Here is a 23,310-nt window from a genome sequence, read left to right as displayed (position 1 = left end):
ACTTCCCGATATGGAAAATAAGGCTCTATGTCCTCACCACACAACTGTACCTTTCCCATGTCCCTGCTTTCCCAGTATGTGCTCAGTTGATCAGTCGCATCTGACTCTTTGCGACCTCATGGACCACAGCCTGCCAGGCTCCTCTGTCTATGGGATTTTACAGGTGGGAATACGGGAGTGGGTTGCTATTCCCTTTTCCAGGGGATCTTCCCGAGACCCAGGGGTCAAACCCATGTCTCCTGTGTCTCCTGCATTGGCAGGTGGATTCTTTACCATCTAAGCCATCAGGGAACCCCATCCTTTTCCAGCATAATTATACTGAAAATTTTAAAGATAATATTATTATAGTTATATAACACTACTTTCAGGTGAGCCATGTGGTAAAGTATGATGACTTTTCTGAATATCTTACTGTTTTCTCTAAAATTGATAATAATCCTTTGCCCCCTTTACTTAGTATTTTATATATTTCTCAGTAGTTCAAGCCCCAAATTTTAACCATATCTTTATCAGATATTCTATTAATTCCACCTTGGGAAAGAAATCACTTCCTGAGTCTGCTGACACATTTTGGGAGCAGAGCTGTGAGTTCCCACAGACAGCTTCTAGAAACTTCCTTTGCCTCTTTCATGCCGGATCTCCTATTTCCTGCTTCACTTGTAGTTTTCTCTCCTGGTTTACTCTTTTATTTCAGTGAACCACCTCCCTCCAGCTGGTTCCTGAAAAACTTGTATGTCTGACAATGTCATTATTCTACCCTCACACTTGCTTCAGAGTTTGGCTGGATAGAAAGTTCTAGCTTTTATTTTCCTCCAGACTATTGAAGGCAGTGCTCCATAGCCTTCTAACTGCCAGCACTGCTGTTGAGATGTGAAGACCCATCCCTGATCTTTGCATGTGATCAACTTTTTTTTTTTAACCCCTGGAAGACTATATGATCTTCTCTTTGCCACCAATGAATTCTTAAATAAAACTCTGGAGGACAGAAAGCAGACACATAAGTAATAAAAAAACAAAAACACAAAACTTTGCAGACTTGACAGGATCCTAAGCTGTCACTGGGGAAGGCTGAGAGCCAAACAAGTCATATGAAAGACTGCAACAGATTCAGGAATGTTTAGACCGTCTCACAACAGACCAGTCCTCCTATTTTAACTATACATCTCCTTCACCTTGGTGCCCAAAACTGTATTCCTATCATCTCCTTCCCTGTTGTCCTCAGGCTTGTGGATTTATGCCTTCACAAAAATTGCCTTAAGTGAAAGAACAAATACAAAAGGACAAATACCAGTGATTGCAGTTACACGAGGGACTCGGAGGAGTCAAACTCATAGGAGACAGAAAGGAGCTGATGGTTGCCAGGGGCTGGAGGGAGAGAGGGATGGGGAATCTGAATATAATGGATACAGAGCTTCAGTTTGAAAAGATGAGAAAGTTCTAGAAAAGGATAGTAGTGATGCTTGTATAACAAGGAGAATGTATTTACTACTGAACTGTACACTTCAAAATGGTTAAAATAGGAAATTTGATGTTACACATGTTTTACTACAATAAAGTAAAAATACAGTGATACCTCCCTCTGAAAGGTTTTGTTTGGTTGGGAGCAAAGGGAGATGAATGAGTTCAATCCCCTCTTGTTATGCAGAAGTCTTTTGCAGATAAGATTTTTTTTTTTTTTTTTTAACAATTCCATTCTTTAGAGCAGATCAGTAGTTTCAAATCTTAGGATAATAAGAATTATTGTAAGGGCTACAGACACAAAACCTTGTGTTTCTTCTATAGATTGTACTTCATGGGTGATTCCAGGGGTGACCTTTATTTACCACACAATGCTTCTCCCTTTAGAGTCTGACCCTTCCATTTTAAGATATTACCTTCGGCCGTATTAACAAAAGTGTAAAACTAAGAGCCAGAGAAGTGATGTTCTAGAGTAGGACCAGGTTCCTTTCTTGATTCCATACATTAAGGTTAAGGTTGGTGGCAAAGGGCTTTAGCTACCAAATGAAATACAGATGGAAGAAGGGGGCCATGATGGAGAAGGCTGGGTGGGCTGGAGGTAGCGCGAGCATGAAAACGTTCCTTCAGATCTCTCTAATATCCGAACTGCACAGACTCGGTGAGACTCCCAACACTGATGAAGCACAAGAAGAGAAGCCAACGTGAGGTTCCAGTTCATACAGGGGAGGATTTTCTGTCACCTGGGCACTGTCCAAATAAAGCCTGGATGACCACTGGAAAGTCAGGCTCTAGTTGTTGGCAGAAAGACCGCTTGGGAAGGGGATGCTGGGACTGGACTAGCTGACCTTTAAGAGCCCTTTCAGTCCTGGGATTGTGTGTGAAAAGGTTCATGTCCAAGACCATAAGCCCAAACTGTAAACAGATGCTGTGCCCTGCCAAGCCAGGTAGTAAATGTGGTGTGCTCTATTTTAAGAACATAATCCACTAAGAAAAACAGGTTCCTAAGAAAAGGAATATATGATTACAGGCAACATACAAGCCGCAATTCTAGTCCACCCTCGCCTTTCCAAAGTTTTTCTTTTTAACAATGTGATCCTCCAAATGCAAATGACAGTAATTCTCGATGAAATGCTCTCATGCAAGTAATCAATGTTTCCCCTGAAAAAAATATCATTGGCTTCATTACTTTCCATCAAGGGGAAAACCTTCAACCTAAGCTAGCATGGCTGATTTTCCAAAACAGATATCTTCTAGAAGGCTTTGGAAAAGTAAGTAAGTAGAGTATCGCAAGAATCACCTTTTCTTGTTTATTAAAAGGTACACAGTCCTTCTGCAACACTCCCAAAGCACTTTCTGCATGTTACCAGGTTGAAGCAGTATTTTTTTCTACTTACTGCATTCACTTTATTTTTCAGTTATTTTTTAAATTTTAGTCCCTTTTAAAAACTGAAGTATAATTGAGTTACAGTGCTGTATATGAAGAACACCCTGGCAGTTCAGTGGTTAGGTCTCTGCATTTTTACTGCAAAGTTTATGAAGAACACCCTGGCAGTTCAGTGGTTAGGTCTCTGCACTTTTACGGCAAAGTTATGTTAATTTCAGGTGTACAGCACAGTGATTCAGGTATACAAATAAATATAAAAGCTTTCAGATTCTTTTCCCTTATAAGTTGTAGAATATTGAGTATAATTCCTTGTGCTATACAGCAGGTTGCATTCACTTTTTTTCAATGTACCTTCCATTTCATCTCTGGAAAGAAACAAAATAACACAACCACAGACTCTTAAACTTTCTGTTTACTGGTTTCCTGAGCTCAAAATACTTTCAATATTCAGCCTGTGCGAGTCTTTCTAAGTTACCAGCAAGCACAGCTTTTGCAGACAGAGGGATCAGAAAAATGACTGGGGAAGACAGTGCTCTAAATACACACTTCCCACGTCCAATCGTAACCACTATGTTGCCAAGTAGACAGGCTATACTGTACTCCGATCTCTTATTCTAGCTGACATCACATCTCTATGATTTTGATTATCTAAAACTGTCAATCTTCTTGGCAACTTCTATAGAATCTTTTCTTAATAGTATAAAATGTAAAAATGAAAAACTGATGGATTATATGACTTTCCCACCCTCCAATTGTTTTTTTCTTTTCTAAAAACAAGCCACTGAAGACCTTGCCTGCCAGTATGCCAGTGACCACCACTGGTCTCCCTTCTGGGATGCAGCAGGTTAACACTGGTGATGAATTACGTGTTTCTATCCCCAGGGCAGCCTAGCACAGTGCCTCGCATATGGTAGCTGTCAGAATGTTAGGTTCATGAAACTGAATGACGAAGAGAGGGAGACGAAAGGTATTTTTTGAGACAGGGAACCTCAAGCTCCCAATACAAGTCGCCATCTATCTCTCCCCATAGGCAACAAGAACAGAGAGACACGCACAGAGTGGTGCTGTGCTTCCCCCTAAAACGGAGCAGGACGATGCTGTCCATCCAACGGCCGGATCACAATGATTCTATCCACGTCTTTTCCATACGATTCCTCGTGGGAAAACCAAAAGTGATAATTAACCTAACATCTCAGTGTGAAGATTAAAATAAGCTACACAGAGGCATTTCCTGGCAGTCTAGTGGTTAAGACTTTAAGCCTCCACTGCAGGGGGCACAGGTTTAAGCCCCAGTCAGGGAACTAAGACCCCACAAGTCGCATGGCCAAAAATAAAATTTTTAAAAGCTACATGTTTTCACTCCCTGCTGTACAACAGGAAGGTATTATTCGCTGCCTTTCAGATGAAATGCTGACCGCAGCCAGGAGATTCTGTGAGACTTCCATCAAATTCTACAAACGGGAAATAATAAATCTTGGCAGGCTGATACAGAATAATCATTGAAGGCAACAAAGCACTGATTTTAAAAGCTAACCTCTTTATTCAGCCATGGTTGGACTGCCCAGGGAAATATTTCAAATTAAGTACGCAAATTTCCTTAAACAAGTTGTCATATGGGGTTGCTTTCATGGATCAAATACAAATAAATGTACTGGCCTGAGGGTCAAGAGGCTGCCACTACCATTTTCCACACCACAAGAAATATTCTTGGAGCAAACCCCATGTGTATCCACAAGCTGGTTCTTATCTCTGTCGCAGAGTAGTTGTTTACTTTTGAAAGAACAAATGTGTCTTCAGCCCTTACTTTTTAAATTACTTGAGTCAACAATAGTGTAAGAGTACAAATGAGATAGCCTTCTAATTAAAACAAAAACAGTCTAAATCCCCAAGGAAAGTTTTTATTAAAACTCACCGTCACTGCAAGAGAATGAAAATCAAACAGCCAACTGATACCTAATACTATGAATATCTAAAAAAATTTTTTGCATAAATTTGCAAATAAGAATTCTTTTCCCAATCTGTTTTTTATGTCATTTCAGAATGACATGCTGCAAAAACAAAATTAAAAAATCACAGATGCTAAATATATCATGATCTTTTTAAAAAATATAGGCATATACAACTTTAGAAAAATTCTCCATAGGAAAATAAGGACTGATAGAAGAAATTCTCATTGTATTTGCCAAGCAGTGGTGGCTCTAGTGGTAAAGATCTCACCAGCCAATGAAGGAGACATAAGAGACTCAGGTTCCATCCCTGGCCCCTGAGGAGGGCATGGCAACCCACTCCAGGATTCTTCCTTGGAGAATCCCATGGACAGAGGAGCCTGGTGGGCTGTAGTCCATGGGGTCTCAAAAAATCAGACAAAACTGAAGCAACTTAGCACATTTGCACACATGCACTCATGTACCTACTAAGTGCCAGGCCTAAGCCACTGGTGCCTTTCTCAAGATGTCCGAGGATTCAAAAAAGATTCGTACGTGGCCCACATAATGAAATCCCCTTCCCCCACCACCATATCCAGAAGTATACTGACTGTCTAAATCAGAGGTTGATTAAGAAAAAACAGCCCGTGCAGGAACCAAATCTGGCTGCCAGGGGTTCTTGTAAATGCCATTTTACTGGAACAAAGCCACACCCTTTTATTTACATATTGGCTGTGGCAGTTTTCAAGTTCTAAAGGCAGAACAGAGGTCTGTAATTGCAACATGGACCGCATGGCCAGCAAAGCCTAAAATATTTACTGCCTGCTCTTTAGAGAAACGTTTGCTGGTGCCTGGTCTATATCAAGATGTATCCTGGGTTGATTGAACATTTGCTCACACACGTTTGGACTTCGGGTATAGGTATGAAACAGGCAGCGGATCTCAGGAACAAGAGCCCTGACCTGTGAGTCAGAGAACAGAGATGTCCTCCCAGCCTCGCACACACAGCCTTGGCAGCTCACAGCTCAGTTTCTGAGCCTGGGATTTCCCATCCAGATCTAAGGGAAGAACTAATGCCTGCCTTACCCACCTCCCAAGATGCGAAAGTGATTTTACCACTGCATAGCACAGCCACAAGGTGAATGTAAGGTTATAAGAAACATAAAAGTGAACACTGAATTCGGGCTTAGAATGAGCCCCACTAGGAGTTTTCTATGTGTTATTTCATCTAGTCCTCACAACTACTGTATTAGATGGGTACCACTCTGATTCCCCTTTTACAGACAAAGGAATCAAGGCTCAGAGAGGTTAAGGGATTGCCCATTGTCACACAGCAAGTGGTAAGCTAAGACTTATGGTAAGTAAATGGTAAGTCAAGAGTCAGACTCCAGAGTTTATGTTGTTAATTACCAAGAGCACTGTTTCTCAAAACTCTGAGGGCTCGCCACCAAATCTATCCACTTCATAGAACAAAGGTCTACTAGCATCATTTCTGAGACAAGTGCCATCATACCCTCTGTATGACTGCCTTGAAAGTGCAAGTGAAAGTCGCTCAGTCGTGTCCGACTCGTTGCGACCCCATGCACCAGTCCATGGAATTCTCCAGGCCAGAATACTGGAGTGGGTAGCCTTTCCCTTCTCCAGGGGATCTTCCCAACCCAGGGATCAGACCCAGATCTCCCACACTGCAGGTGGATTCTTCACCTTACTCATGTGCTAAATGTTAAGAATTGTCCATACAATAAACATTCAAGCTTTATACAGGCAGTGAAAGGGAGACCCAACAAAGATACAGGTATCTTACCTCAATAGAAGCCAGGATCAGTTTCAAATGAATAAGCAACCCAGAACAACTGGCTTGCCTGCACACTCGGAAGCAGCTTTGGTGACCCTGCTTTCTCTATACTTCTAAACATGTGCGCATAATTTAGGACCTTGCATTTTTATGTAACACAGCCCATCTAACAGAAATGTAAGAGAAAACTTAAAAAAATTAACAACATAAAATATATTCCATAGGTACCGATGTGGTTTTTTATTGCCCTTTTCACTCTTCTGAAAAGCAATTTGGAAACACGTTTTCATACCCAAGCCAATTTACCCAGCATTTTCTTTTCTTTTTTTTAAAAAAGAAACCAAGCAGTTTTTTTTTTTTTTCTTATTAGAGGGTAGTTTACCCAGTATTTTCATTTCCAGGATTTCATTAGACAAAAATAATGAGGACTGCTTACAAAAGCTTTAAGTATAAGGCTGTTCACTGCAATATTATTTATAAAGGCAAACATCTGGAAGCCACCAAACCACCCAACATAAAACATTATCTAAATAACTTTCAACAGAATGTTTTGTAGCTACTGTGACCAAGTGTAGGGGACACTGCCTGCACTCTTCACAAATGTCAATGTCAAGAGAAGGGCTGAAAAACTTTTCTTGATGAAAAGAGGCTAAGGCGACACGACCTCTAAATGACCCTGAATTGGGTCCTGGTTTTGAGGTTAAAAGAATATTGCTATAAAGGGCATTTTGGAGAAAAATTGACAATATATAAAAATGGAGTTTATATATTAGTACTGTATCAATATCAAATTTCCTGAATTTTCATACTTTATTTTGATTTAATAAAATAGCATGAGGTCTTCAACTTATTTTTAAATGGTTCAGAAAAAGGAGCATTAAAACTAATATCTAAATATGTATAAAAAAATAGTCACTCAGTCATGTCTAACTCTTTGCAACCCCATGAACTATAGACACCAGGTTCATCTGTCCATGGAATTCTTTAGGCAAGAATACTGGAGTGGATTGCCATTTCCTTCTCCAAGGGATCTTCCCAACCCAGGGATCAAACCTGGATCTCCCCCATAGAGGGGCAGATTCTTTACTATCTGAGCCACAAACTCCCAAATATATATAATAATACATTATATATGTAAATTCACATATACATGAATATGAAGACAAAGTAACTATGAAAAAGTTGGCTTAAAGCTCAACATTCAGAAAACTAAAATCATGGCATCTGGTCCTATTACTTCATGGGAAATAGATGGGGAAATAGTCAGACTTTATTTTTGGGGGGCTCCAAAATCACTACAGATGGTGACTGCAGCCATGAAATTAAAAGACGCTTACTCCTTGGAAGCAAAGTTATGACCAACCTAGATAGCATATTGAAAAGCAGAGACATTACTTTGCCAACAAAGGTCAGTCCAGTCAAGGCTATGGTTTTTCCAGTGGTCATGTATGGATGTGAGAGTTGGACTGTGAAGAAAACTGAGCGCCAAAGAATTGATGCTTTTGAACTGTGGTGTTGGAGAAGACTCTTGAGAGTCCCTTGGACTGCAAGGAGATCCAACCAGTCCATTCTAAAGGAGATCAGTCCTGAGTGTTCATTGGAAGGACTGATACTAAAGCTGAAACTCCAATACTTTGGCCACCTCGTGTGAAGAGTTGACTCATTGGAAAAGACCCTGATGCTGGGAGGGATTGGGAGCAGGAGGAAAAGGGGACAACAGAGGATGAGATGGCTGGATGGCATCATCGAGTCGATGGACATGAGTCTGGGTGAACTCCGGGAGTTGGTGATGGACATGGAGGCCTGGCGTGCTGCGATTCATGGGGTCTCGAGGAGTTGGACACAACTGAGCAACTGAACTGAACTGAACTATGAGAAATGTTAACAATTGGTGAGAGAAACATGAAAACTCTTTATATTAGTCTTGCAGCTCTTTTCTAAGCTGAAAGTTATTTTAAAATGAAAAACTTAAAAAATGTCTGACAAACCTCTGAGGTTTGACAGAAAACAACAAAATTCTGTAAAGCAATTATCCTTCAATTAAAAAATAAATTTTTAAATGAAATTTTGTTAATGAGAAATTGCTTATGCTAAAATGAATAAAAACATTAGGATATAAAACTAGTGTTTTATATTTTTGAATTTAATATTTTTTGGTATTAAATGTTTTGGTATTTAATATTTTTTAATTTGTAGTAAAAACTATATATTCAGGAAGACATCTCAAGAATGGGTACAGTTTAAAAATATGTATATTAGAAATAAATAAGCCTAAATATTACCAGTGGCCTGTGGTTTCTAAGTGGTGATATTCTATTTGGACTTTATTTTCTTCTTATTGTTTTATACTTCTTGTGTATCTACAGTTTTTACAGTAGTATTTTGTTAATCAGGAGAACAAGTATTATAGATAAATTATAAGCTTATATGAATTACACACACATCTAATTTAGTCTTTGAACACTTCTACATACAGGCTTAATACTTCATGTCAGAGGAATCTGAAGATAAGACCTCTAAGCCTTAAACAGATTAAATACTGTTTATAGCAGCAATTTCACACTAGTAAATTTCACAACATATTTGAAATTACTTTCCACTCAAATCTCAGAAAAGCGGGGGCAGACTACAGGATCATGCATGCAAACACTGGCACTCCCAGCCTCAGCTAGAACTTTCTCAAGCTTGTGAAACTGACAGCAGAAATCACTGTCCCCTTCTAGTTCATCTCCTACAATAATTCTGTTACCTTAAGACATTATTAGAATGCATATGTATGTAATTTTTTTCTAAACCATTGGAGCCAACTGTAAACCTAAGGCTCATTATTCCTAATACTTCAGTGTACATTTCCTAAAAATAAGGACTTTGTCTTTTTTTAACCTACCTAGCCACAGTACAGCTTCCAAATCATGGAATTAACACTGACAGAATCCCACCATCTAAACTTTAACAGTTATCTCAATGATATTGTTATCAACAAAATGGTTCAATCTAGGGTCCCATGTGGCATTAACTCTTGTGTTTCTTTAGTCTTCTTCAATTTGGGGTACTTTCTTGGTTTTTCATAATCTTGATGCTTAAAAAAAATTACAAGCCAGTCATCTTGTTGAATGCTCTTCAGTTTGGCCCTATCTGATATTTTCTCATGGTTAGAGCCAAATCACTGGTTTTTGTAGGAAGAGCACAGAAGTGATCCTGTGTTTTTCTCTTGCTCATTTCATTGGATGGTGATCAATGTCAGCTTGTCTGATTACTGATGGTGTTAAATTTTAATTTGTGACTATGGTGGTGTCTGCCAGGTTCCTCCACTTTGTATTTACCCTGTTCCCTCTGTAATTAATATGTACTTTGTGGAGAGATACATGAAGCTATATAAACATCCTGATGGAACAATAGGACAGTTAAAAGTTTATGCAATCAACGTACCCTTCAGAAAAAACTAGATACATCTGTATAATATATTTGCTAGTTATATTTAAGAAATATAGTACCCCCCAAATTGTTTTTAGAACCTACACAGAGAAAAGACTTTTAATGGAAATTTTTTATATAGAAGTGATGATGTCTGGTTGTGAACCTGAGTCCCTGGAGAAACTGTGAAAACTTAATATTATTTGCCCTTTAGTTCTATCCTCGGAGCTGGCATCTAAAATACATTCTTTTTGAAAAAAACAATTTTATTGAAATATAGTTGATTTACAATGCTGTGTTAATTTCTGATGCTGCTGCACAGCAAAGTGACTCAGTTAGACACATTCTTTTTCATATTCTTTTCCATTATAGTTTATCACAGAATACTGAATACAATTCCCTGGGCTATACATTAGGATCTTGTTTATCCTTCCTATATATAATAGTTTGCATCTGCTAATTCCAGACAGAGGATGAGATGGTTGGATGGCATCACCGACTCAATGGACATGAGTTGGTGATGGACAGGGAGGCCTGGCGCGCTGCGGTTCATAGGGTCGCAAAGAGTCAGGCACGACTGAGTGAATGAACAGAACTGAACTGAATCCCAAACTCCCGATCATTCCCTCCTCCATCTCCATCCCCAGTGGCAAGCACAAATCTGTTCTCTACATCAGGGAGTCTATTTTTGTTTCATAGATAGGTTCAGTTTGTGTTGTAGTTTAGATTCCACATATAAGTGATATCATATGGTATTTGTTTTTCTCCTCTGACTTTCTTCATTTAGTATGATAATTCTAGGTCCATCCATGCAGCATGCAAATAGCATTACCTCATTCTTTTTAAGGTGTTAGTAGCTCAGTCGTGTGCAGCTTTTTGTGACCCCATGGACTACAGCCTGCCAGGCTCCTCTGTCCATGGAATTCTCCATGCAGAAATATTGGAGTAGTTAGCCATTCCCTTCTCCAGGAGATCTTCCCAACCCAGGGATCAAACCTGGGTCTCCTGCATTGCAGACAGATTCTTTACCATCTGAGCCACCAGGGAAGCCCTCTTTTTAATGACTGAGAAATATTCCACTCCAGTTAGAACCAGACATGGAACAACAGACTGGTTCCATGTTGGGAAAGGAGCACATCAAGGCTGTATACTGTCACCTTGCTTATTTAACTTACATGCAGAGTACATCATGCAAAATGTCAGACTGAATGAAGCACAGCTGGAATCAAGATTGCTGGGAGAAATATCAATAACCTTAGATATGCAGATGATACCACTCTTATAGCTGAAAGTGAAGAGGAATTAGAGTCTCTTGATGAAAGTGAAAGAAGAGAGTGAAAAAGCTGGCTTAAAACTCAACATTCAAAAAATGAAGACCGTGCTCACTGTGGCAACACATATACTAAATTGGAATACAGAGAAGATTAGTATGGCCCCTGCACAAAGATGACACGCAAGTTTGAGAAGCATTCCACAGTTTTAGGTTTGACAGAAAACACAAAATTCTGTAAAGCCATTGTCTTTCAATTAAAAAATACATAAGTTAAAAAAAAAAAAAAAGATCATGGCATCTGGCCCCATCACTTCATGGAAAATAGATGGGGAAATAATGAAAACAGTGACACACTTTATTTTCTTGGGCTCCAAAATGACTGCAGATGGTGACTGCAGCCATGAAATTAACAGATGCTTGCTCCTTGGAAGAAAAGCTGTGACCAACCTAGACAGCATATTAAAAAGCAGAGACATTACTTTACGGACAAAGGTCCATATAGTCAAAGCAATGGCTTTTCCAGTTGTCATGTATGGATGTGAGAGTTGGACCATAAAGAAAGCTGAGCGCTGAAGAATTGATGCTTTTGAACTGTGATGTTAGAGAAGACTCTTGAGAGTCCCTTGGACTGCAAGGAGATCCAACCAGTCCATCCTAAAGGAAATCAATCCTGAGTATTCATTGGAAGGACTGATGCTGAGGCTCCAATACTTTGGCCACCTGATGTGAAGAACTGAGTCACTGGAAAAGACCCTGATGCTGGGAAAGATTGAAGGTGGGAGGAAAAGGGTACAACAAAGGATGAGATGGTTGGATGACATCACTCACTGGATGGACTGCACATGAGTTTGAGCAAGCTCTGGGAGTTGGTGATAGACAGGGAGGCCTGGCATGCTGCAGTCCATGGGGTCGCAAAGAGTCACACACGACTGAGCAATTGATCACGACTGAGTGATTAAACTCAATTGAACTGAATATTCCATTATATATATGTACCACATCTTCTTTATTAAAATACATTCTAGACTCATGTGCAGAGAAGGCGATGGCACCCACTCCAGTACTCTTGCCTGGAAAATCCCATGGGCGGAGGAGCCTGGTAGGCTGCAGTCCATGGGGTCACGAAGAGTCAGACCCGACTCAGCGACTTCACTTCCACTTTTCACTTTCATGCATTGGAGAAGGAAATGGCAACCCACTCCAGTGTTCTTGCCTAGAGAATCCCGGGGACGGGGGAGCCTGGTGGGCTGCCGTCTATGGGGTCGCACAGAGTCAGACACGACTGAAGTGACTTAGTAGTAGCAGACTCATGTGAACTTCCTTGTTTGTTCTTTCAACAAAAGTCTTTTAACTGAGATAAAGCAGGCTAGGCTAACCATGACCCAAGTCTGTGGATCACAAATAGGTCTTTGTAGAACACACTATAAATGTGTCAGCCATGGCAATGCTCAGGCCAAGTCACAAGACTTGCTTCAAATGTTTCTGTTGAGAGGGGCTTCAGGAACTCCCATGGGAGATCAACCCTTAGTCTTTTTACTTAAGCATTCCCCCCACCAAAGCTTTGTGTTTATCTGAAAACATAAGACCAGCGATGACGCATTCTTGCTCAGGATCTGTCATTATGACAGATGACAGGGAATGACATTAAGGAATGACAGGGAATCCGTCATTAAGATGGACTTACAGATAGAGATAGAAGTTCCGGGGTTTTACACAAAGGCTCATTCTGTGCTTGAACATTTATGATGAGGATATTCTGAGAGCAATGCAGAATCAGTTGTAATTTTCCTTTCTTGTACCTGGCAAGCACTGTGGTAGAAATCTTTCCTAAGGCAATACTTAATAGTTTGTGTTGGTTGCTGTGTGAATTCTTGGACCTAAGGATAAACAGGGATGTACTTCTACTCTTCCTGATTGTCTCAGATTTCCATTTTCTAATGAAATGCTCCTAGAGTCTCACATTGAAGTCGACATGCTAAGTAAAGCAAGGAATGAAAGAGGAAAGCCAGCTGGGTGAGCCCAAGAAAGAGGGTCATTTGTGGTAACGACCAAGGTGGAGTTGGGGCCAATCTCTAGAGGGGAAATGAATTAAGTAGCCCATGAGGTGAGAGCAAGATTTAAGGAAGAGTCATTGAATCAAAGTGTAGGTCTAAGAGCTGGCTGCTCTCTGAGGTGGGATATCTGGGCAGGCATCAACATGGAAGATTATGCCTCCTGGTGGTCCATATACCTCTAGAGCATTTACGCTGTATAAACACTGCTTCCCCAAACAAGACATGGCTTCTGCACATAAGGAGGACTGTTTCCTAATTCTGTCAACCAATGTCCTCCCCATCCTCATCCCCTTCCCTTCCTTCAAACCCTTAGTGCCATTCTCAGACCACGGAGGACCCAGGACAGGTCATGTCTCTCAGGTCCACCTTCAGTTTTTTTTTCCCTTTTTCACAAATGACACCATAGGCAAATTCTGTCACCGGCATGATTCTAGAACAGTCCAAACTTAGCAGAAGACAGTTTTGGGAGACTGCTGATCAATCAGGGACTGTCCCATTCTGCTTGGTGACCTGCCGGGCAAGATGTGGAGCTGGTCCAGAGTGAGTTCATCACTCCAAACCATCCCAGCACGGCTGCAGGGTGTATGGAGAGGCTCCTTTTGCCCTCGTGGTCTAAGCTCAGCTCTCCTCCGTCCTTCACACACAGGCAGAAAGCGCAGGGCTATCATGAACCCTGATTCAGTGCTAGCAGCCTGGTCCTGGACATCCCAGCCTGTTTCTCTTATGTGCCACCTTGGCTGATGAGCATGGGTTACTATTTATGAGAAGCAAGAATTCACTGGGTAAATTCCCAGAGCATAAGCTAAGGGCATATCTTGAAAGGCTGCCATGGAATCCTGCCCTCACTCACAGCGGAGAAAAAGACAAAAGGAGAAAGGGTGGGAAGGGAGCCAAGGAGGGGTCACGTGAAAGGCCAGGGGAGAACAAATGTGTTCTTCTTTGTTGCCCCCTCCACACTGCCCTCAGAGGTCCTCACCGGCCTTGGACCACCTGCAAGCACCCCCAAATCCACTCTCTAGTGGCCACCTGGGAAGTGTAACTAAAAGATGAAACTTTTAAAAAAAGTTTGAATGTTACTACCTTAGATCTGGTTTCTTAATAGCGCATCTAAATGCACGCACATAAGGAGGACTGTTTCCTAATTCTCTCTCAACCCATGTTGCTCTCAACCAACCTGATCCTTTCATATTTCAATATTACCGACAGCCACTGCTGCACTGGAGGTGGTGGAATTTATTCTTCCAATTTTCCCACTTCTTCTATTTTCTGTTTTTACCTAGATTATAAGACTACTAAGTTGCCTAATAATAAAACTATGTAGACAAGTAAAACAGATGACATTATGTCTACAGTTTTAATGAAACAAGATAAATCTTGAAAATGTGTGCAGAGTGACATGTATCACCCAGGCATCCGAAGTTGTTGACTGAGTTAAATTTTACACAAATGTCAGCTTTCTTTTTCTTAATCATTCAAAAGACAACAAACAAAAAGGCATAGCCTATCACTTTAAGGAGTAGAAAATTGGGTTGAAGTCTATGGAAAATGATGAAGATTAAGATTTTCTCATTTTTATTTTCTATTTCTCCACACACCCCGCTCCCAACCTATGTCAATGGTTTTATAATGAAACATGGTTGAAAGTTCTTTTATCAACTGGATTAAGCAATACACTTCCTTGAATGTAGTGTTATATTGGTTCAGAGAAAATTTATGATAATAAAAAACTGGAATACAATACAATGAAATAATAATATGAACTAATAATAACTCACCCCTCAGTGTTTCCCTACCACTCACTCTCTGCACTATCTATGTATATTGACAAGAAAAAATCATAAGCAAGTATTTTTTCTTACTTACAATGATCTTATAGATCTTGTATATTATTAAATGAATCATATGGAGTCCAAGGCAAAACAGTTAATATCACAGTGATATCCAGAACACAGGTATCCCAAAAGTCATCCACAGGTTCTTAGAACTCCATAATACTACTGTGTCTAAGTGAATTTTACAGAGTTTTAGCCAAAACTTACCCAATAAGAAACAATAACAGTACCAAAAACCCTGAGCGTATACTCATTTTCCATGCATCAGTGAGGCAGGGCAGCTGTTGCACAGAAAAGTTTCTAACCTAAAAATAATTGATCATCAATGAAAGAAAACCAGAAGGAGGAATTATACAGGACCTGACGCCTCAACTGAGCCATGAACTACCAAAGACATCAAAAGATGAAACACGTCCTGTGGTGGGTGGTACTCAAGTAAGAAGGCTTTCCAAAGGCAGTGAGTACTTGTAAAATTTAAGAAAATGCAGAGTCATTTTCATCTTTATAGTTTCCTTGAGAAAAGAAAATATTTGGGACCACTCCATAATATCCATAAAGATTCTATTTAATCCTGTATTACAAGTTGAACAGTTACTATTTACCAAGTATCTATTAGACTCTTTATATTTTCTTGTTGTATTTCAGTCTCTAAGTCATGTCCAACTCTTTTGTGACCCCATGAATTGTAGTCTGCCAGGCTCCTCTGTTCATCAGATTTCCCAGGCAAGAATACTGCAGTGAGTTGCCATTTCCTTCTCCAGGGGATCTTCCCGATCCAGGGATTGAACCCGAGTCTCCTGCATTGGCAGGCAGGTTATTCACCACTGAGCCATCAGCGAAGCCCCCTTTATATTTTAGGTTAAACTATATGAAATTTCTAATACCTGACCATCTTAATCTATAAAAATAGTAATTTCCAATGGATTCTACTAATTCACTGCATCTAATGTCTAATTCAAACCTTGCAAGATGGGAATTATAATTCCCATTTGCAGATGAAGAAATAGATTTAAGGAAGAAGGGTCATGTGCCCCAAGGTCATGAAGGTACCAAGAAGCACCAAGTTCCCACCCGGGTCTCACAGACCCCAAAGCCAAAGGTCAGGAGCCTTTCTGTCAACAGTACAGCCAGAGTGATCTGGGCTAGTCCATGCAGGTAAACATGCATTTAGTAGAATACAGAGCTTAAATAATCACACTTAGTCGACTAACTTTTTGAAATATACTTTGTACCACATGTCAGTTCGTGTATCACCCTGACCAAATTACTTAACAACACAAGTCTTCTGATCCGTAAAAATGAGAGGACTGAACTAATAAAGGCACATAAAGGACAGAAAAGGCATGGACCTAACAGAAGCAGAAGATATCAAGAAGAGGTGGCAACAATACACGGAAGAACTATACAAAAAAGATCCTCATGACCCAGATAACCACGATGCTGCGATCACTCACCTAGAGGCAGACATCCTGGAATGCGAAGTCAAGTGGGCCTGAGGAAGCATCCCTAAGAACAAAGCTAGTGGAAGTGATGGAATTCCAGTTGAGCTATTTCAAATCCTAAAAGATGATGCTGTGAAAGTGCTGCACTCAGTATGTCAGCAAATTTGGAAACTCAGCTGTGGCCACAGGACTGGAAAAGGTCAGTTTTTATTCCAATCCCAAAGACAGGCAATGCCAAAGAATGTTCAAACCTACCGCACAACTGCACTCATCTCACACGCTAGCAAAGTAATGCTCAAAATTCTCCAAGTCAGGCTTCAACAGAATGTGAACCGTGAACTTCCAGATGTTCAAGCTGGATTTAGAAAAGGCAGAGGAACCAGAGATCAAATTGCCAACATCCATTAGATCACTGAAAAAGCAAGAGAATTCCAGAAAAACATCTATTTCTGCTTTATTGAATACGCCAAAGCGTTTGACTGTGGAAAATTGTTAAAAAGATGGGAATACCAGACCATCTTACCTGCCTCCTGAGAAATCTGTATGCAGGTCACAAACCATCAGTTAGAACCGGACATAGAACAACAGGCTGGTTCAAATTAGGAAAGGAGTACGTCAAGGCTGTATATTGTCACCCTGCTTATTTAACTTATTTGCAGAGTACATCATGCAAAATGCCAGGCTGGATGAAGCAAAAGCTGAAATCAAGACTGCCAGGAGAAATACCAATACCCTCAGATACGCAGATGACACCACCTATGTGGCAGAAAGCAAAGAGGAACTAAAGAGCTTCTTGATGAAAGTGAAAGAAGAGAGTAAAAAAGTTGGCTTAAAACTCAACATTCAGAAAATGAAGATCATGGCATTCGGTCCCATCACTTCATGGCAAATAGATGGGGAAACAATGGAAACAGTGACAGACTTTTTCTTTTGGGGCTCCAAAATCACTGCAGATGGTGACTGTAGCCATGAAATTAAGACACTTGCTCCTTGGAAGAAAAGCTATGACCAACCTACACAGCATACTAAAAAGCAGAGACATTACTTTGCTGACAAAGGTCCATCGAGTCAAAGCTACGGTTTTTCCAGTAGTCATGTATGGATGTGACAGTTGGACTGCAAAGAAAGCTGAGAGCCAAAGAATTGATGCTTTTGAACTGTGGTGTTGGAGAAGACTTTTGAGAGTCCCTTGGACTGCAAGGAGATCTAACCAGTCCATCCTAAATAAAATCAGTCCTGAATATTCATTGGAAGGACTGATGCTGAAGCTGAAACTCCAATACTTTGGCCACCTGATGTGAAGAACTGACTCATTTGAAAAGACCCTGATGCTGGGAAAGATTGAGGGCAGGAGAAGAAGGGGATGACAGAGGATGAAACAGTTGGATGGCATCACTGACTCAATGGACATGAGTTTGAGTAAGCTCTGGGAGTTCGTGATGGACAGGGAAGCCTGGCATGCTACAGTCCATGGGGTTGCAAAGAATTGGACATGACTGAGCAACTGAACTGAACTAAAGGATTGATTAGGTCCTTTTTCATTTCCTTAAAGTTGAATAATAAACATAAATATAACACATTTTTAGTTTTTAAAACAATTATCATAACTCTTTGGAAGCTATCCAGCCAATAGAGAAAAGTTTAAAGTAGAAAGAGAACCTCTTGCTAAATTTCCCATTCTCCTCTAACTTTGGTGCTCTGTACCCATCTGAAATATCATCAGATCTAAGTGTGGGATGCTAAGCCATTCCCTTAGCATCTCTGAGACTCAGTTTCTTACTGTGCAAAATGGGACAGGGTGATGTCAGCTCAGCCTCCTCTCAGGGGAAGAGGAGTGTATTAATGCAGGTGTATCAACGCAGGTGAAAGTGTTTCCACAACGGGTCGTCTGCAAGGTTTTAGTAAGACTTCGCTGGAAGTCGTGTCACATGCTCCCCTCCCTAGAATTTTCCAGGATACCCATCAGGTGGGAATGCCTGCCAGCCCTCTTCCTCCCCCGGGTCTCCCCATTCATGAGCAAGCAGCTTCCCTCAATGAGTCAGGACAATAAAGTTCGGCTTCCCTGAGCTAATCAGATAACATTAGAAAAAATGGAAAAAGCCACCAGATATGATTCAACCACAAGAAGAATTCTCATAAAATTATTTCTGAATCATGTTCACATCATTCCTGATAAATCAGACTAAGTGGAAAGCAGGGAGTGTGAGGGGACCACTGGGAGTCACTTCATTATGGCTCTAGGTCTGCCTCACTTGTCTTCCCAGAGCCACAGGTTCTGTGAGGCCGATAGGCTGTTTGGAAGCTGTCATTTCATCAGTGCCTCCCAGTCATCCTACAGCTTTAGAACCTACTTGATTAAAAGACCTGAAGGTTCTGTGCCATTGAGAATATGGAAGGGTTGAAACTACCCACATTAGTAAGCCACAAGAAAGACAGGCAGTGGTTTTAACATACTAAAAATGCACCTGTCTCACGATCAAAGGATATTTTTCTCTATTCCTAGGACAAACAAATGTTTAAGTCAACTAAGAGTCAAATCATAATTAATATCCATAGTTTCCAAAACACTTCTACATGGCAACTTACTTGATCCTGAATGGTTGAGGGAGAGAAATTTACATTTATTAAAAGCATATTATTGAAAATGCATGTTTTCATTTCGCCAGCTACTCTGGATTGGTTCCTGCACACTAACCACTAATCATCCATATCATTGGCCCCATTTTGCAGTTTGCAAAACCAAGGCTTCGGGAGGTAGAGAACTTGATCAAGTTGTTCTGAACACCTCAGTTCTACAGGATTCTTTCCCTACAACCTAGCCCTTTGACTAGGATTACTAGTCTGTGGATTACTCTATGGTTTTAGAACATAACAGTTTGCAAATTAGGTCGAGCTGTCACTGAAAACTGTCAACTTCCTTCCTACACTCTATTCTCGTTTCTGTATTCTAAGGTCCTTCCGAGGTGGGCCGTCCTACACTCTGTTAACCAAGGGCTAATATTTCTGGTGCCCAGAAGTGAGACAACCAACAGAAAAGTGCCTCTCCACCATTGGAGAACACCCCAGACCCACAACTGGGGCAGCTCAAGCAGGGGTTCCTATATCGCTTTAGTGTTACCATCAGATAATATCAAGCCCAAATACCTCTCAGTAACTGCACCACCACTCCAAATCTTTACTTTCACCCTATTCAGTTGCCCATTTCAAGGGGTGTTGGACAGAAGTCTGATCAGGAAAGCACGAAAAGAACAAAATTAGCCAAGAAACCTGCTGGAGACTTCATCCTATTTAGACAACCCATCATGAAAGTTTATTTGAGTAAAATATACAACCCCAAAGGATTACACATTCCATGAAATACGATCTGCCCCCAGTTCTGCAGATACTCAAAATTATGGTATTACAGGGGAAAAAAGTTTGGAACATAAACAAATACGAATCTAAACCCAACCTGGGAAATGCACTTGCTAAATCCTCCCCCGGTAAAAGCCACAAAAGTATTTCAAACACCGCGGCCTTATCCTTCTTCAGAGATTTTGACAAAAAGAAAAGTCTCCAAATTTAAATAAAGAAAAGAAATCTCCAAGTTTGATTTTCACTTGTAATGGCAAACAGACGAGTACATTCAAAGGTAGCACAATATTCCTTTACCCACCCCAGCAGACTGAATAAATCAGTAAGTAAATAAATAAGCAGCCTGAGTAAATAAATAAATTCTTGATCAGAAAAGCTGATCAAAAGACACCAAGGAGTAAATAGAACTCCAGGAGGGGTAGAAGAAGCCTGGGCACCTTTAGCTAATTGAAGCAAAGCCCCCTCGTCTGAAACCTAAGGACAAACAGGTCAGCTTCAACCAGCATATGATGGAGGGAAACCTTCATTAACACTAGTAAACAAAATTACAAAGTGGCATGGCAAGGAAAGTTGAGACCTTGACTGTTTTTCTCTCTCACAATATTGGCTTACAGCTTAGCAACAGTGAGGGTGGAGGAGGAATTCCTATGTTCGCACCCACTCCTCTCAAATGCCTTGTTTTTTTAAAGAGAAATCTATTGTTGGGGCAAGGCAGACTCAGATTTTTTTTTTTTTCATGGGTAATAATGGATTCAATTGCCTTGAAGTCCGTGGACCTCTGGGTAGGAAATACCAAGCAGACAAACAGGAACAGAGTAATGCAGCAGCCAGATGTATCCTAGACCTACATTCTAGAATACCTTAGGGCACCCTCATACAGAAAAATATTTACCTAGCAAAACCATCAATTTGATTTTTTAAAGTTTTCTTGTGCTCAGTTGTGTCCAACTCTTTGCTACCCCATGGACTGCAGCCTGCCAGGCTCCTCTGTCCATAGAGATTTCCTAGGCAAGAATACTGGAGTGAGTTGCCATTTCCTTCTCCAGAGGATCTTCTCGACCCAGCCATCTTGAACCTGCATCTCTTCCATCTCCTGCATTGGCAGGAGGTTTCTTTACCACTAGAGCCACATGGGAAGCCCCCAAATTTTAAGCATTACTAGAAAAAATGAGAGTATTTCAATATTCAAGATGAAAATAATCTAAACATGAATTTTTTAATTGTTAAAACAGCCACAATAGCATTATCTACATGGGCAATGTTATCAATCAGACCTACGTTACCAAGAGACGGAACCTCGCCTCCCCTTCTAACAGGTCCAGAGCTAGAGAAAGCCAACTTCCTCACCAGTTAGATGAAGGTTATCTACTAACGGTCATTCCTTTCCTCATTCTATATCCTCCTGTGGATACGAAAGCCAGGCCACATCCACTTTTATTATCAGTTATCTGATAAAAACAGTTTATCCTTACTCAATAATCTGAGAATCTCTAAAATCAATTACCATGCAAACGATCATAATCTTAAAGGGAAATGAAGAGGAAAGACAGGATAGGAACCACAAATACTTGCAAAATTGTGGCAAATGCAGATACCAGTATTTAGTCATATTAAGAGAACAAGAACAATATATTAAAAATAACTGACTGGCATTAGTGGGTAATACGTATGTTAGTCTTGAATGTGAACCACATGTCAGGCTCTCTGTTAAACTCTTTTTCAATGTTTTCCCATTTAATCCTCCCAACAATTCTATGGGGAAAGTACTATTATTCCTGTTTTAGGAAACAGAAGCTTATTAGAGATTCGACAATTGACCCGAAGTGACATGGATACTATGGACAAAGCCAGGATCGGGGCTCAGGCTATCTACCTCTGGAATCCATACTATGGCATATATTCCCTCTAAGCCATCTGCTGTACAAACCCACGTCCACTTATGACACATCCTGGTCGGATGTCTCATGTTATATGACTTTTGCTCTGTGATTTCCTTTTTCCTGTAGTTGTACTTCAGCACTTGCTAGAGAAGTGAACTCCTTGAACGTAGGGACTAGGGAATTCTTTTGATCTCTAGAGGACTTCACAGATAGATAATGCCTCTCAACAACAGGAGTGAGAGAAAAGGGGAGAGCAGGAGCCCAGGTGTCCATCAACGGGTGATGGATCACCAAAACGTGGTATAGGCACATTCTGGAATATAATCCACCGATATTAAAAAGGATGGAAATCCTAGTACCTGCCACAACGTGGGGGAACCTTGAGGACGTTGTTGTTCAGTTGCTGAGTCATGCCCAACTCTTTGCAACCCCATGGCCGCAGCACACTGAGATTCCCTGTCCTTCACTGTCTCCCGGAGTTTGCTCAAACTCATGTCCATTAAGGACATGCTAAGTGAAATTGCCAGTCACAAAAGAGAAAGAGTGTTATACTTAGATGGGTTACCTAGAGCAGTCAATCTAAGAGGGACAGAAAGTGGACAGTAGCTGCCAGAGGCTGGAAGGTAGAGGGGAAAGGGAAGTTGGTGTTTAACAGGTAAAGCTTTTAGTTTTACAAGATGAAAAAGTTCTGTGGATGATGGATAAAGATAGTATCACAACAATGTGAATGTACTTATTGCCACTGACAATGGTTAAGATGGTCAATTAAAAAAAAAAAAAAAACTTTTTACTTTAGTATTTTTATTTTTTTTAAAGGTTTAAAGAAATTTATTTACGTGGTCGTGCTGGGTCTTAGTTGCAGCATGTGAGGTCTTTAGTCGCAGCATGCGAACTCCTAGTTGTGGCATTTGGGACCTAGTTCCCTGACCAGGGTTCAAACCGGGCCCCCTGCACTGGGAGCATGAAGTCTTAGCCCCGGAGCACCCGGGAAATCCCGAGATGGTCAGTTTTATGTTCTGTGTATTTCACTACCATGAAAATGAGAAACAAGCAAGCAAAAGGAAGAGCTAGGAGTGTCCATCACTGAAATGCCCCCAGCATACTTCTCAGGCCCGGCAGGCAGAAGGCACGTGCTGTCAGGAGCGTCAGGGAGCTGGCCCTCCGCCTGGAAGTCACCCTGCTGGGGTGACACTGAAGCCCACTGACAGGGAAGAGCCGTCCAGGGCTGCCCCCAGAGTGTTTCCACAGCCTCGCGACCCCTGGCTCACTCTTGGAACTTGCCCCTCCGACAGCCAGGGAAGCGTGAGGAGACAGCAACTCTAAGAACATGTGTCTCTGAGACCTCAACAGGCACCTCTTCCCGTTTCAGAGACTGGGCCAGTATAGGCGCAGACACGCGGTGCCCTGGATATGCCGGAAAGCAAGCCCAGGCATCCATCATTTCCCTCCACATGGAGCCAGGCTGGGAAAAATAAAGGGGAGAGGCACAGTTTTCACCT

General features: G+C 41.0%; 1 protein-coding gene and 1 non-coding gene across 7 annotated transcripts in view; one reads left to right on the top strand and one right to left on the bottom strand.

The window, feature by feature from the left end:
- Window positions 1-23,310, bottom strand: part of PALM2AKAP2 (PALM2 and AKAP2 fusion) — a 517,050-nt gene that overhangs the window by 83,107 nt on the left and 410,633 nt on the right. The window lies entirely within an intron of this gene.
- On the top strand, window positions 11,355-11,457 carry LOC139184750 (U6 spliceosomal RNA). The gene has a single exon (XR_011568303.1). It is a non-coding gene; the product is annotated as a U6 spliceosomal RNA (small nuclear RNA).

Source organism: Bos indicus, chromosome 8 (genome assembly GCF_029378745.1).
Source record: "Bos indicus isolate NIAB-ARS_2022 breed Sahiwal x Tharparkar chromosome 8, NIAB-ARS_B.indTharparkar_mat_pri_1.0, whole genome shotgun sequence".
NCBI lineage: Eukaryota > Metazoa > Chordata > Mammalia > Artiodactyla > Bovidae > Bos > Bos indicus.
Note: the sequence above shows the minus strand (reverse complement) of the source record. Positions and strands in the feature narration are given on the sequence as shown.